Here is a 14,188-nt window from a genome sequence, read left to right on the forward strand (position 1 = left end):
CCCTCACTTCCCTTTTAAGCCTTTGCCAGTAGGCTCCGAGAAGACTATCAGGTTTCCAATGGTAACAATAGACCTTCAAAGCCCTGAGAACTGCTGCCCACATCCCAGCCCAAAAGCCACAATTGGGTTTTATTAAGGCAGGCAGTCTGCCTCCAGGTATCAGAGAGTCTGTGCCAGCTCGTCTACTGTGCATAACACACCATGCCCAAACAGGGGCTCAGAACGATGGCAACCATTTCTTTTGTGTATGGATTTGGGTGTATGGATTTTGTGAATGGATTGAGTGGTGGCGCCCACTCAGGGTCTTGAGTTTGCAGTCAGGGACGGGAGAAGCTGAGGGCTTCTTCACTCACACATTGGAGGCTCCACCAAGGATCGGGGGCTCGGGCTGGGTGGCCGTGGCTATTTGGGTGTCTAAGATTCTGGGTAGCTGGCTTTCTCCTGTGGCAAGTGAAGAATCCCAGCATGATTGTCCTGAGCAGACATCCACTGGACGCTACATGAGCTTTTCTGTGAGATCAGAAGTTACTATGTCACTTGCTACATTTAGAGAACTTCTGGTGTACCCAAATCTCCATCCAGGTTGAGAAGAAGAAAAAAGACATAGTTTCTTTCCTTTTTATTTTTTAAAGTATGTATGTTGTATGTTTATGTGTGGGGGCAGGTGCACCACTTTTATGTGTGTTCCTGATCCCAGAATAAGGCACCAGATCCCCCGGAGCTGGAGGTAGGCAGTGGTAAACCATGCACCGTGGGAGCTGAGAACTGATCGTGGCTCTTCTTCCAGGTCACGCTCCAGACCCAGATCTAAGTCCTCGACGGTAGCGGAGCTGAAGAAACAGTGTATGTGCTTTCAAGGCCATAAGAAGTCGGGCATCATGGTGCACACCTCTAGTCTCAGCGCTTCCTGAGTTCAAGGCCAGCTTAATCTACACACTGAGTTCCAGGCCAGCCAAAGCTTCATGGCAAGAACCTGTCTTTAAAATTCATCTAAATAAACAAATAAATTTGTAAGAGGTTAGTATGTCCAGGCCACGGAGCTAGAAAGGGACAAAGCTGAGATCTGAACCCAAATGTACCTTGCTACAGGCTCCTGTCTTCAAATGGCTTCTTAGGTCCTTGTGCTGGTGCTGGGCTGCACTTTGCATTCCAAAGAGTCCTACCTGGGCTGGAGAGGTGGCTCAGCAGTTAGAGCACTGACTGCTCTTCCAAAGGTCCTGAGTTCAAATCCCAGCAACCACATGGTGGCTCACAGCCATCCATAATGAGATCTGATGTCCTCTTCTGGGGCATCTGAAGACAGCTACAGTGTACTCACATATAATAAATAAATAAATAAATAAATAAATCTTCAGTCACACCCAAGTCTCACACTGCCTTCTGCAGTTATAGATGCAGATACCCTATATGGTGTCCCCTGAAATGAGACAGTCGAGACTTTCTCAGGTCTATTTGGCCTCCCCCTGAAAACCTGAATGGCTCGCATGAGGGACTGTCTTCCTCTGGTGCTAAGGCTGCCTGGCTGTAAGAAGGAGTGTGGCCTGCACTCACAGCACTCCAGCTCCCTGGCCTTTCCCCCTATGGTCGTCAGTCCTCTGGGGGTGACTTCCATGCCACAGGCACCACCGAGTCAGCTCACCCCAGGACCTTGTCTGTGCTCCCTCAATTAGTTTTGTTCCCATGGGAGAGGGAAGAGTGTCTGTCAGATTAGGGGTCGAGCTTCATGATGGAGTGCATGGGGAGCAGGCATCTGGCCGTGCGCTTGACCCAGCACTGGCATGGGAGTGTGTCAGGAGCAGGTTTCCCCTGAAGCCACCCATCATGCATCCTGCATATCAGATATTCACACCAGGACTCATAACTCTAACAAAATTACAAAGTAGCAATGTGATAGTTTTATGCTTGGGGTTGGGGGTGGTCACCACAACATGAGGAACTGGGTTCAGGAGCCAACTTTAGGAAGGTTGAGAACCACTGCTCCAAAGCCTGTGAGTTGGTCATCAGAAGATTTAGAGCACTTGGGAGGCTGAGGCAGGAGGATCAAAGCCAACCTCTACATGAGACTCTGTCTCAAAACACCAATCTTTCATATTACGATGACACTTTGAGACAGAAGACAAAGCATCCACAAAACAAGTGGCTTGCAGGCCGGGCTGCTGTGAATGACTATGGAGCCCGTGCCCCGTACAGAGAGGCTTGACCACAGACGGGACTGGAGCGAGGCCTGAAACCCAGCCTCACAGTCTACCCACAAGCACTTCCGTTCTGATGAGAGGCTTTGTCTGCCACAGGAAAGCACTGCCTTTTCTGATTTGCCCACCCAGAAAGGGAGCTCCGTTCTCTAACTCGATGGAGATACCGTATTCTGAGCAGCCGCAGGGGAGAACTGCAAAATTACAAAATAACATATTAACCCACTTCATAGCACAAGCCATAGACATCAACCTGACAAACCACAACAACACATTCATTAAATTTCCAGGGGAAAAAAACTGAACAACTGGGCCCTTGCAAAGGCAGAAGCCATGGCAGGTCTAAGGAGCTAAGTACCTCTCCTCACTAGAACATTCCCATTAAAGCAAACACACCATCATTTCCCAGGCTCCGCCTCAGGTCAGCATTCCACCGTTGTGAGACGAAGACTCTTGGGGCGGGGGCAATACCACAGCACACGGCGAAGACCACAGAGCCTGGTGTGTGCTGTGAACCAGAGACACGGCCTGAAGCAAGGTATAAGTGAAGCTTACACCTGAAGTTGTCTCCTCCTTCACATATATGATGTGGTATGCAGACAGACAGACACACATACACATGAGTGCATACACACACATACATATACATGAACACACATGTGTGTGAGCACACACACATGCACACAGAACACTGCACGGAAACACTGTATCTTTTGCTTCCCTTCATCACGAATCACCTCACAACCTCCCCACAGTGCTTCAGACAGTCGTCTAAGGAGAAGACTCTGAACCTGAGTCTCTGCGGACTAACAACACTGTTACAGAAGAGCTTGGCTGAGAGGCAAATGTCTCCGTGGCTGCATCCGGAGGAGGGGTAAGACTGCTGAAGACCCAGGAATCCCCTTTGTGAATGGCTACCTCAGGCTGGCCCCCGAGGATTCCACGGGGAAACCACCTATGACCTGTTGGCCTTCCTGGAGACACAAATCCTAAACAAGTCATGGACTACTGTAGCCAGCGCTTGGAGCACCGCACAGCTCACAGTCAGAACCTCTATTTTGGGACCACCCTGATACCCATGGGGAGTTCTTTCAGAGAGTCCTGGAATTCTCATCTTATTCAATCCTGGCCTTTGCCTCCTCCAGGGAGTCCTCTCTGACTACCTCCTGCTGATTTCTCTCCCTTTTGGGAACTACAAATTTCATTTAATTATATCTTTTTTCCTCTTCTTCTCCCTCTCCCTCTTCTTCTTCCTTCTTTTTCTTCATTTTGTTTTGTTTTGTTTTTGAGACAAGGTTTTACTATGGATGGCCTGGAACTCATTACATAAATCTGGCTGGTCTTGAATTTACAGAGCTCCTGCCTGCTTCTGCCTCCAGAGTGCTGGAACTAATTGCATGCTGCGCTAATTATACCTTGTTATATCTAATTCTAGTCTTTATTATTCTCCCTAAATCATAATGAAGCCACAGTGAAGGAAAAGACTATCTCTAGGTTTTTTTTAAATTACATTTACTTTTATTCTGTGTGTGTGTGAGCATGTGTGTGTGTGAGCATGTATGTGTGAGCGTGTGTGTGTGTGTGTGTGAGCATGTGTGTGAGCGTATGTGAGAGCGTGTGTGTATGTGTGTGAGCATGTGTGTGTATGTGTGTGTGAGCGTGTGTATGAGTGTGTGTATGAGCGTGTGTGTGTATGTGTGTGTGTGACCATGTGTGTGTGTGAGAACATGTGTGTGTGTGAGCATGTGTGTGTGGAAGTGTGTGTGTGTGTGTGAGCATGTGTGTGTGAGTGTGTGTGTGAGCGTGTGTGAGCGTGTGTGTGTGGAAGCGTGTATGTGAGCGTGTGTGTGTGTGTATGTGTGTATGTGTGAGCATGTGTGTGTGAGCATGTGTGAGCATGTGTGTGTGTGTGTGCATGTGTGTGAACAGTGAGAGAAAGAGAGAGAGAGAGAGAGAGAATAACAACTTTCAGGCACTAGCTCTTCCCGTCTATCATGTGGATCCCTGGGATCAAACTCTGATCATCACGTTTGCCAGCAGCCCCCGTGACCCACCTTCTCCCACCATCATCTCCCAGCCCAACATGGCGCCTATCAACACTTGATGTGGCAGACTCAGAAGTCTAGAGAAGGCGGCCTGGAGATGAGTCAGCAGTTAGGTGGGCTGCAGTCTTTTCCGAGTTAGATTCCCAGCACCGACATAGCTGTCGTAACTGCCTCCAACTCCGGCTCCTAGCTTGCTCTGCTTTCTCTTGTGAAGGGCGTGGTGCACATAGAAGTGCTCTATAAAGTGGGGAGGGAGGGGCGGGCACACCTGGGTGACTTCTCGAGGACAGCCTGGTCTAGCCGGCTCTTTAGCTCGCCTTCCTCTTTCATCTACTTTAGAAATGGAGTGAAGTCTGGAGGGAGGTGGTAGCACACACCTCTAACCTCGGCACTCTGGAAGCAGAGGTAGATGAATCTCTGAGCCAGCCTCACCTACAGAATGAGTTCTAGGACAGTCAGGTGTGTCTGGGGAAAGCCACTGAGAAACCTCATCTGGAACAACAACAACAACAACAACAACAACAGGAATGGGGCAATTGGGGTAAAATAAAACAGGATGTTTGCATAATTAACCAAAAGCACGCTCAGCAGGGCGGTTGTTCTGGCAGGTTGTGTGTGTCAACTTGACACAAGCTAGCATCATCAGAGAGGAAAGAAAAAAGCCTCCACAAGACCCCACTGTAGAGCATTTTCTTAATTAGTGATCAATGGGGGAGGGCCCAGCCCCACCCCCACCCCACCCCACCCCCGTGGTGGTGCCACCCCTGGGCTGGAGGTCCTCAGTTCTATAGGAGAGCAGACAAAGCAAGCCATGAGGAGCAAGCCAGTAAGCAGCATCCTTCCGTGGTCTCTGCGCTGCTCCCGCCTCCTGGCTTCTGGGCATGCCTGTGAGGGATGCGGTTAGCTGAGGCGGGAAGACCTACCCTAAGAGTGGGTGACAGTCTTCGCTATGCTCGGATGTCGGACAGTATAAAAAGGGAAAGCTGAGCTGGCGTAGGTGGCGCACTCCTTTCATCCCAGCACTCAGGAGGCAGAGGCAGGAGGATCTCTGAGTTCGAGGCCAGCCTGGTCTAAAGAGTGAGTTCCAGGACAGTCAGAGCTACACAGAGAAACCCTGTCTCAAAAAAAAAAAAAAAAAAAAAAAAAAAGGAAGGAAGGAAAAGATAGGAGACAGCTGTCTAACATGAGCTCTGTTACTCTCGCTTCCAGAGTATGGATGCCGGGTGACCTGCTGCCTCACGCTCCTGCCTCCAGGAGCTCCCCACAATAAACTGTACCTTGGAGCACATCCCTTCTTCCTCAAGTTGCCTCTGTCAGGGTGTTTTATCAGCAATAGGAAAAGTCCCTCAGCCAGCATCCAAGAATGTGATCTCAAACCTGTTTGTGTGGTTCCTTAACCCAGGGGTGGGGATCCCGGGTGGTAAATGAATGAGGGGCATCCCATAAACAAATAAATAAATAATAAATACATCAATAAATAATAAATAAATAGTTGGAAAAACCAATAAGACAAGTAAGGGTGTTTGCGGGGGGGGGGGGGGGGAGAAGCACAGACAGAGGTACTAAAGGTCTGCACCCTGAGGGCCAAACCAAACAGGAGGCTGAAGCTAAAATCCTTCTTGGAGGGCCAGAGGGATAGCTCAGGCAAGGGTGCTTACCTAGCACGAGCCAAGTGCTGGGCTCAGTTCCCAGTACCTCACACACAGACAACTGCAACAGAAATGACAACCACACTTGGAAGTGTCACTAGCCAGCCACCTTTGAACAGTGCTGCTCCTGACGACGGTGGGGGTGAGGGAACAGGGAACAGGATACAGGATACCGCAGGATTTGTCTGGAGCTGGTGAAAAGCTAGCACCCCCCCCCCACAGAGGGGTGGGCATGGTCAGCATTTGTCACTGAAGGGAGGGGCTGTGTGGGCTCTGATTAGTTCTTTTTTGCACATTTTAAATATATCACAATATTTAAAGAATACTGTCAGAGTCTCAACCCAGATACTGCAAACTGAGCTGGGAGTCGCTCAGTGGGGATGATGACTTGACAGGCATGGTGACTTGAGTTGGAATCCCCAGCAACCACCCCGTGTGCTTGTAGCCCCAGTGTTGGGAGACAGAGACAGGAAGTCCCCCAGAGCACACTTACTGACTGCCCAGCCTGACCCAAATGGCCAGCTTCACATGGGTGAAAGACCCCCTCTCAGGGGAATTGACAGAGTGATACAGGACGACACCTGATGTCCTCCTCTGGCTGTCACACACATGTGTGCATATACATCACACACACACACACACAGAGTCTTTGGAGCTCAGGCATTAAAATCTCCTGCTCTCCTAAAGAAAAAACCTACAGTGAGATTCCCTGTCACAGCAGTTAGAACAGCTGAACTCAAAACATTGACAATGCCAAGTGCTGACACCGATGTAGAGAACCTGGAATGCAGATACACTTCGCGTGCGCTATGAGACGCACAGAGTATAGATGCTTGAGAAAGAAGGCCGGCTGCTTTCTCTTACGACTGAATGCCTTCCCCATGATCCAGCATCTCTGCTTCTAGATATATTACCCATACCATAAAAACATGTAGACAGAGTGATCACAGCGACTTTTCTTACAGCAGCGGCAACGAAGATGCTAAATGTCCATTAACCTGCAGATGAACTGTTTAATAAACATATACATATGTTTCCTTTATTATATATAATCTGCATATACACTGTACGGATTTCAGTGAGAAATCAGAGGTAAAGCAGCACACACTGCAGGACTCTGTGGGTCTGCAATCTTAAGCCACATAAACTTTAAGGGCTATGTCACCAGCAGCAGATCCTGGAAGGATGATTCTGGCAGGAGGATTCAGGGAACAGTTCTGGACTGATGATTGTTCTGTCAATGTGCTGCGGAGAGCACTGGGCGCGCTGAGGGGCTGTGTCATAAAGAGCCTTCGAGAACGGTCATCAGCCTTCTGCCACTGGTGAGCCTTCAGAGCCGAGGTTAGTCTCCCAGGATCCACATGGTAGAAAGCAAAAACAGACTCCCGTAGTGGTCCTCTGACCTCCATCCACATGTGCACAGCGTGACAAGAATAATAAATCTCAATGCTTTTCAAGCAACTTTAATATACACATTTTGTTTCACTATTCCACACTAGTTTTGTTGTTTTGTTGTTTGCTAGTTTATTTGTTTCTTGGTTTGGTTTGGTTTTTCGAGACAGGGTCTCTCTGTGTAGCCCTGGCTGTCCTGGAACTCACTCTGGAGACCCGGCTGGCCTCGAACTCAGAAATCCACCTGTCTCTGCCTCCCAAGTGCTGGGATTAAAGGCGTGCGCCACCGCTGCCCGACTTCCACGCTAGGTTTTTAAAAATTGTTATCTGTGGTGCTTAAAGGACACTCCACACTAAGTCAGGGACTCCTCTGGGTGAGGCCCAGGAATCTGCACTCTCAACAGGCTTCCAGCTTTAGAGCCCCTAAGGCCCAGGTCCCCAGGGGTGGCACCCACTCGCCCCTCCCCCACTCCGGCCCCTGACACTTCCAACAGGGCAGGCTTAGCGTCCCCACTCCCTCCAAGCTCCCAACCCCTCTGCCTAGTCGCCCCTAGCAACCAAGAAAGGACTTGCAAATCCTCAAAGTGCAGCCGCCCCGGAGAGGGGCGGCGCGGTGTCAGCGAGACAAGAACACATCCAAAACGCAGGGTAATTGCCGGGCTGCTAATGCGCCGCCCTTTGTGCGTCGGCGCGGAGCCTGCAGCCGCGCTCCCAAGCCCTAGCTTTTCAGGGCGCGCTGGGGGCCGGACGGCCGCGCTCCCGCTCTCCGTGGCGCATAATTAATCGGCCTTCACCGAGTCGGAGACAAAGGCGCCCATTCACCCCACCGATCCTCTCTCCCCGGGATATTGTTATTGCGGAAAAACTGCAGCCAGCTGGGCCGCAGGGCAACCTCAGCGCCATGGGAGAACTGACCGCAGCAAGGAGACCCGAGTTCTCCCTCTTCCAGAGACCCCCAGGGGGATCAGGGCGGCCAAGAGCCAGGGTGGGCCGGACACAGGGTCCCTTCTGCGGGCTGTAAGATCCTGAAAGCCTCGAGGTTTCTGTCGGGCCCCCATGAATTGGAGCTGTGGAACTGGGAACAGCACGTGCCTACGCGGGTTCCTAGGAGAACTTAGATGGACTTGCATGCCCTATGCGGCAGACCGTCCACAACACCAAGAAGAATGGGTCTGTAGTTAAAGTCAGGATCCCTGAGGAATGTTGGGGGAAACTTGCCTGGATCCACTGCACCCTTGTCAAATCTATGAGATGGTTCAGTGGACCAACCTGGAGACCTCCACTTGATCCCTGTAACCCTTACTAAACATGGGAGCAGAGACGTCTACATATGTGCATCTCCCCTGAAGCATATTCCCCCACCCCATGGTAATGATAAACAAAATTATTATTATTATTATTATTATGGTTTTTTGGATTTGGTTTTTTTGAGACAGGGTTTCTCTGTGTAGCCCTGGCTGTCCTGGAACTCTCTCTGTAGACCAGGCTGACCTCAAACCCAGAAATCTGCCTGCCTCTGCCTCCCAGAGTGCTGGGATTACAGGCACGCCACCACCGCCCAGCAACAAAATTATTTTTAAAGTGACACGGTAGCCTGGACATCTCTCTGCATTCTCCTGATCTTCGAGCCCTCTGAAACTCTCTGAGAGCAGCTGCAAAGTGGCTCCGCCCCGGCCCGCGGGTGAGAAGACAGCCTACAGAGGAGGCCTGGCTAGCCCACCCTGGGTATTCTGGCTGTGTACAAACAGAAGAGTCTAGAAGGTGCTGGAAGTCCTTCCTCCAGCCTAAGCCCTCCCTGACTTCAAAGCCCTGGACCAGGCCTCCTATTAAAACCTGACCTCTCTTTGGCATGTTCTGTTCATGGGACCTCTGGGGGTTCCCCCTACCGGCTCCATCGGGGGTGTCTTTGAGACCAGGCCTGAAGCCTTCATGGCTGTGTCAAGGCCACTGCCCACCAAACCTTAGTCTTGGCTGGTCACAGCAACAGACTCTCACCCTTCAGAGGCCCTGGCCTGAGGGCTCCATCCCTCCTCAAAGCTCAGTGTCCCCCCCAGGCCCAGCAGAGGCCTGGGTTCCAGGCTGCCAGGGCCGGGCCTCACCCTTCCCACTGAACCCAAGGCACTAGGCACCGGGCCATTCCTCCCCCTCAGAGCAGCAACAGTTGTGACCCAGCCGCCATGGCTTTCCAAAACCTCAGTGTTCTGAACAGCTCCCAGAACAAGCAGGGGGTTTCCAAAGCCCTGCCTGCCTGGCCCCGCCCGGCCCCGCCCAGCGTGGCCTGGCCCATCTCCTTGAAACATTCTGTCCCTCAGCTGTGCTCTGGAAACTGTTTCCTTTGCCCAAGGCTCCTGGTCTTGAGCAGGACAGAGAGCCGTACAGCCTCCATCTTCCTGGCAAGACGGAGATGGGAAAGCTTCCTCGTTAGCTAAGGAGTCCATTCTGACTTCCAAAGCCCAGAGGGCCCCCAACCAAGCTAGTTCTGTAGCCAACATACCATGTTAGACACTGGAAAACCACTGTCATATGACAGTCACGTCTGTGGGTGGGGAAATGCACAGAAGATTCTAGAACAAGGTGGAGGGAAACAAAATGAAACGGAGTTCAGCCCAGGCCCAGGCAGGCCTCTGTGAGCACGGACCAGCTGTCCAGGGCTCCTGAGGGCAACACAGACGAGGGCAGCCTAGCTGACGGCCGCAAAGGAAGCTGTATTTACAACCTAGGAGAGCTCGCCAGCGTCTCGGATAAGCGAAAGGAAAGCAGACTATATAGAAGAACATCCTTGAAAATATCCCCTGACGTAATTAAAGGGAAAAGGTCAAGACGGCTAACTTTTCCTCAGATGTTTTCAGAAGCATAAATGAAGGGTGACTCTGGGGAAAGGCACTTCAGTGGTCCCTTGTTCTAGCATCCTGGGGACACACGTGCACCACAGGGCTGGCATCCCACAATCAGGCACCGTCCCCACTTGCCTGTCACCTGCAGCCTCGTCCCCTAACACGCTCCCGCCCAGAAGCACCTGTCACTGTCTTCCATCAAAGCACTTTGGAAACCCCAGACTGGTGTGGCAATCCTTAAGGGAATCACTGCCTCTGAATCTGAGTTCAGCTAACAGGATGCTTTGTGAACACTGACTGTTCCCTAAACCTGGAATCCAGCCGTCTGCCATGGATCCCAGCACTGAGGGGGGGAGGGGTAAGGACAGAGAAACTATCAGTGCAGAGACTGAATTGAGAAAAACAGGAGAAAGCCAGGCGGTGGTGGCGCACACCTGTAATCCCAGCACTTGGGAGGCAGAGGCAGGCGGATTTCTGAGTTTGAGGCCAGCCTGGTCTACAGAGTAAGTTCCAGGACAGCCAGGGCTACACAGAGAAACCCTGTCTCGAAAAAGAAACATAAATAAATAAATAAATAAATAAATAAATAAATAAATAAATAAATAAATAAGAGAGAGAAAAAAACCAGGAGACAGGAGAAACAAACGAACAGACACCAGGTGTGGTGGTGATAACCCCAGGACTCAGGATGTGAAGGCAGAAGGGTCGAAAATTAAGGGTAAGCCTTAGCAACATAGCAAGTTAGAGGGCCAGCCTGAGCTACAAGAGAACTTTACTCAAAAAATAAAAGAAAATGACAAAAGAAAAGCTAGTGGAGCTCATGTAGATTTTACAGTCTACATGTCAGCACTACATATCAGCATTACATGAGTACCCCATGTCAGCACTACATGTCAGTACATGTCAGCACTACATGTCAGCACTACATGTCAGCATTACATGTCAACACTACGTCTCAGCATTGCATGTCAGTACTACGTGTCAGTATTACATGAGTATCCCATGTCAGCACTACATGTCAGCACTACATGTCAGTACTACATGTCAGCACTACATGTCAGTACTACACGTCAATACTACATGTCAGCATTACATGTCAGTACCACATGTCAGCATGAGTACCACACACTCAGGCTGGAGCTGATGGGTTTCTTCTTTAGCCAAGGCTAGTTAGTGAACACGCAGTCAGGCCCTCTTACAGAGCCCCGCAGTCTGGACCTCGCCATGTGCGCTTCAACAGGTCTGTGACTCTCAAGCACACACTTCTTCACCCTTTCATCTGAGTTATCAAGCCGATGGTGACCACTATTTCCTCAGTGAGATGAATACGATAGAGGCTTGCTAAGCCTTCACCTGGCTGTGCTCACAGCCTTGGAGAAACCCTGACCCACCGGTAAACCCTCAGGAGACTCTAACCCCATGAGGAAAGGAACGGCATTGTCTACCGCTGGCACTTCGCAGGGTCGCTGACACACAGCTGGCACGGGGTCCTGAGTTGGGTGAGGTCAGCCGCTGTCCTCAGCGGGGCACACTGAGCGGGCTGTCTGACCTCGGATGGCCAGTGGCAGAGTGAGCACCCAGAAGCCCTTAGCACCCATCCTCCGAGCAGGCCCTTCTTGGTTGGGGTCTGGTTTCTGTGGCTGGTGTAACACATGCCCCACGTTGGGATGGGGTCGTCTCCTGGTCCTGGGCACAGGAACCCCTCTGGAAGGGCGGCTCTACTCAAGCTCATCACAGTTCCAGTGGGGGCAAGACCTCTGTAAGAGTGTTCCTGGTTAAAATCACAGCTGCTCTACCCTGCCCAGCACTCCCGGCCCCCAGAGCTTGGGCAGTGAGCATCAGCTGTCAAGGAAGCACCTCATTTTGGGTATTTTATTCTGCTCACCAGAGAGGACTGAGGCAGAGGAGTCTGGCCACATTTTGGGGAGACACCCAGAGCTTCTCCCTTCTTAGCCTCTGTGCTATCCCTCTGTCCCCTAGGGGCAGCCACCACCTGCGCCCCTGAGGCAGTGGGGCATGGGCCCAGCACATTCAACCTTTGCTTCCAGCATAGACAGGCCAGGCATTCTGAGGGGGGAGGGAAGCGCTCCTTCTCCCCCCTTCCTCCCTCCTCTTCACTCTGCCCAACAAGAGCTTCCCAAGTGATGACATGTCAAGCCTTTGTCCTCAGGCCCTGCTGAGGCCTTTCTGGAGGGCTGCCTGCCTTCCTCCCTGAGCACCTCCAATCAGCCGCCTACCTCACCCCCACCGTACCCCACCCCCACCTCATCCCCACCCCCCGCCATTCCTGTTTGTAAACAGCTTTCTAAAATACAGCCGAACTTCCCCTCTCTGTCCGTGGGGCCTACAGAGTAGCTGCAGCAGCCCAGTGCCTCCACAAAGGTTCTTTTACAAAGTCTGGCTGAGACCCACTCGCCAAGGTTTCCTCACGCAGCCTCTGGAGGAAACTGGGCCCTCCCAAAGCAGTCAGTACCCTCTGCCCATCTCAGCCAGAGAAGGGCAGAGTCTGCAGACAGACCGAGGGTCGGGGATGACTGGGTTGTAGCCGAAAGCAGACCAGCAGTTGACCTGGCTTCTGCCTGCCCCTGCCTCCCTACCCCACACACACACCCACACACCCGCCCCTGCTGCAGTGCTGTGAGTCCCTAGGCGGTTACCCGGTCCTTCTAAAACCCTCTTGGTTCTGGAATGAACGGCTAGTTTAGTACATTTTCCTGGCCCCTTCTCTTTCTTGGACATTTCTCCTCAAGGTGCTCTTGTCCAGTGCCTGGAGGAACTGGGTGTGGCAGGGACACTCCAGTACCAGAGAGTAGTCACCATTCTGGGCTCGTGCACTACAAGTGCCAGGACAGTGTTCTTTCTGTGGTACTCTCCCGGCAGGAACACAGTTCTCTCATCCTGGCCACAAGAGTACAGTCACCCGGGGAGATGCTACAGCCTGTCCCCAGCCTGTCCCTAGGCACACTTCATATCAAAGAAGTCAGTCTGTCTGGGAAGGGACAAGGCTACCCTGATGGAGCAGGTCAGGGGTGAAGGCCGTTGCAGAAAGGCTCCCAGAGGCTAAGACAGTACTGCAAGCCAAAGGTAACACTGCCGCCTTCTCTGCTGAGCGAGGAGGGGTAGGAAAAGAGCCCTAGTGTGGCATGCATGTCTGTCGTGAGTAGTGAGGTAGGCCGGGCCATATATTTGCCACCTGGTCATGGAGGCCCAGAAGCCCTGCTCTAAGAATGTGGTAGAGGCCAGCCTTCAGGCTGTGGTCAGCAGGGAGGGCCTTGTACAGATTGAGAAAGGTTAAATAGAGACGGGAAACACAACTGGGGCAGAGGCTGTGGGGGGGATCAGGGGCAAGAGGAAGGAGACTGACTGGATGAAGGAGAGAGTCTGTCAGCAGCATGTGGACACCAGAACCCCTCAATCCTCCCTCACTGTCTCCCCTTCCTCACTCCTCGAAGAAAAAAAAAAGCACTGAGCTAGCAGGCCACAGGGCATAGGATACAAGACCCCCATCAGGATTCAGGACATGTTCCACATCTAAGCCTGAGAGCCCTGTGTGTCCCCTCTGAGCCAAAAGCCCCCATACACACACACACACACACACACACAGAGAGAGAGAGAGGCTGCCAGACACCCAGACACTGAGAGATGCCTCAGTACACCAGAACCACAGCCTCTTGCAGATATTGAAACATAATAATTTAGCCATTCCTGGGCCAAAGGGAATGTTAAGTCAGAGTTCAGAGGCTCCAGGCACCACGCCAGGGGACCCAGATGCTGCGGTGGTTGACCTCTGACCTCTCTCTCATGTCTCATCTGCCCTCTGCAAGGCATCCTGGCAGGGAAGGAAGGCCGAGGACTCTGCTGCTAGCCAGCTCTGCAGCTGCTCCCTCACCTATCCAGTGAGTGGACAGACACGATAAAGGAAGACTACAGAGGCCACGCCCCTGGAAGAGACCACTCCTCTCAACTCTACTATGGCTGCCTTTGGCAAGCCTAAAGAAGATTTAACCATCATAGAAAACATATGGAAAGTGTAGCTGAGGGGCAGAGTAATTGATTAGCATGCTTACATGAGGCAC

At 51.7% G+C, this 14,188-nt stretch overlaps 1 long non-coding RNA gene across 1 annotated transcript in view; it reads right to left on the minus strand.

Moving 5' to 3' along the window:
- Window positions 1-595: 595 nt before the first annotated feature.
- The window catches only part of LOC127687661 (uncharacterized), a 29,077-nt gene continuing 15,484 nt past the window's right edge, over window positions 596-14,188 (minus strand). Inside the window, exons 2-3 of the long non-coding RNA XR_007978457.1 lie at window positions 1,080-1,313; window positions 596-990 (exon numbers count right to left, since the gene is read on the minus strand). This is a non-coding gene — a long non-coding RNA (uncharacterized LOC127687661). The remainder of the gene's footprint in view (window positions 991-1,079; window positions 1,314-14,188) is intronic.

The sequence above is a fragment of the Apodemus sylvaticus genome, chromosome 6, assembly GCF_947179515.1.
Source record: "Apodemus sylvaticus chromosome 6, mApoSyl1.1, whole genome shotgun sequence".
In the NCBI taxonomy this organism is placed as follows: domain Eukaryota; kingdom Metazoa; phylum Chordata; class Mammalia; order Rodentia; family Muridae; genus Apodemus; species Apodemus sylvaticus.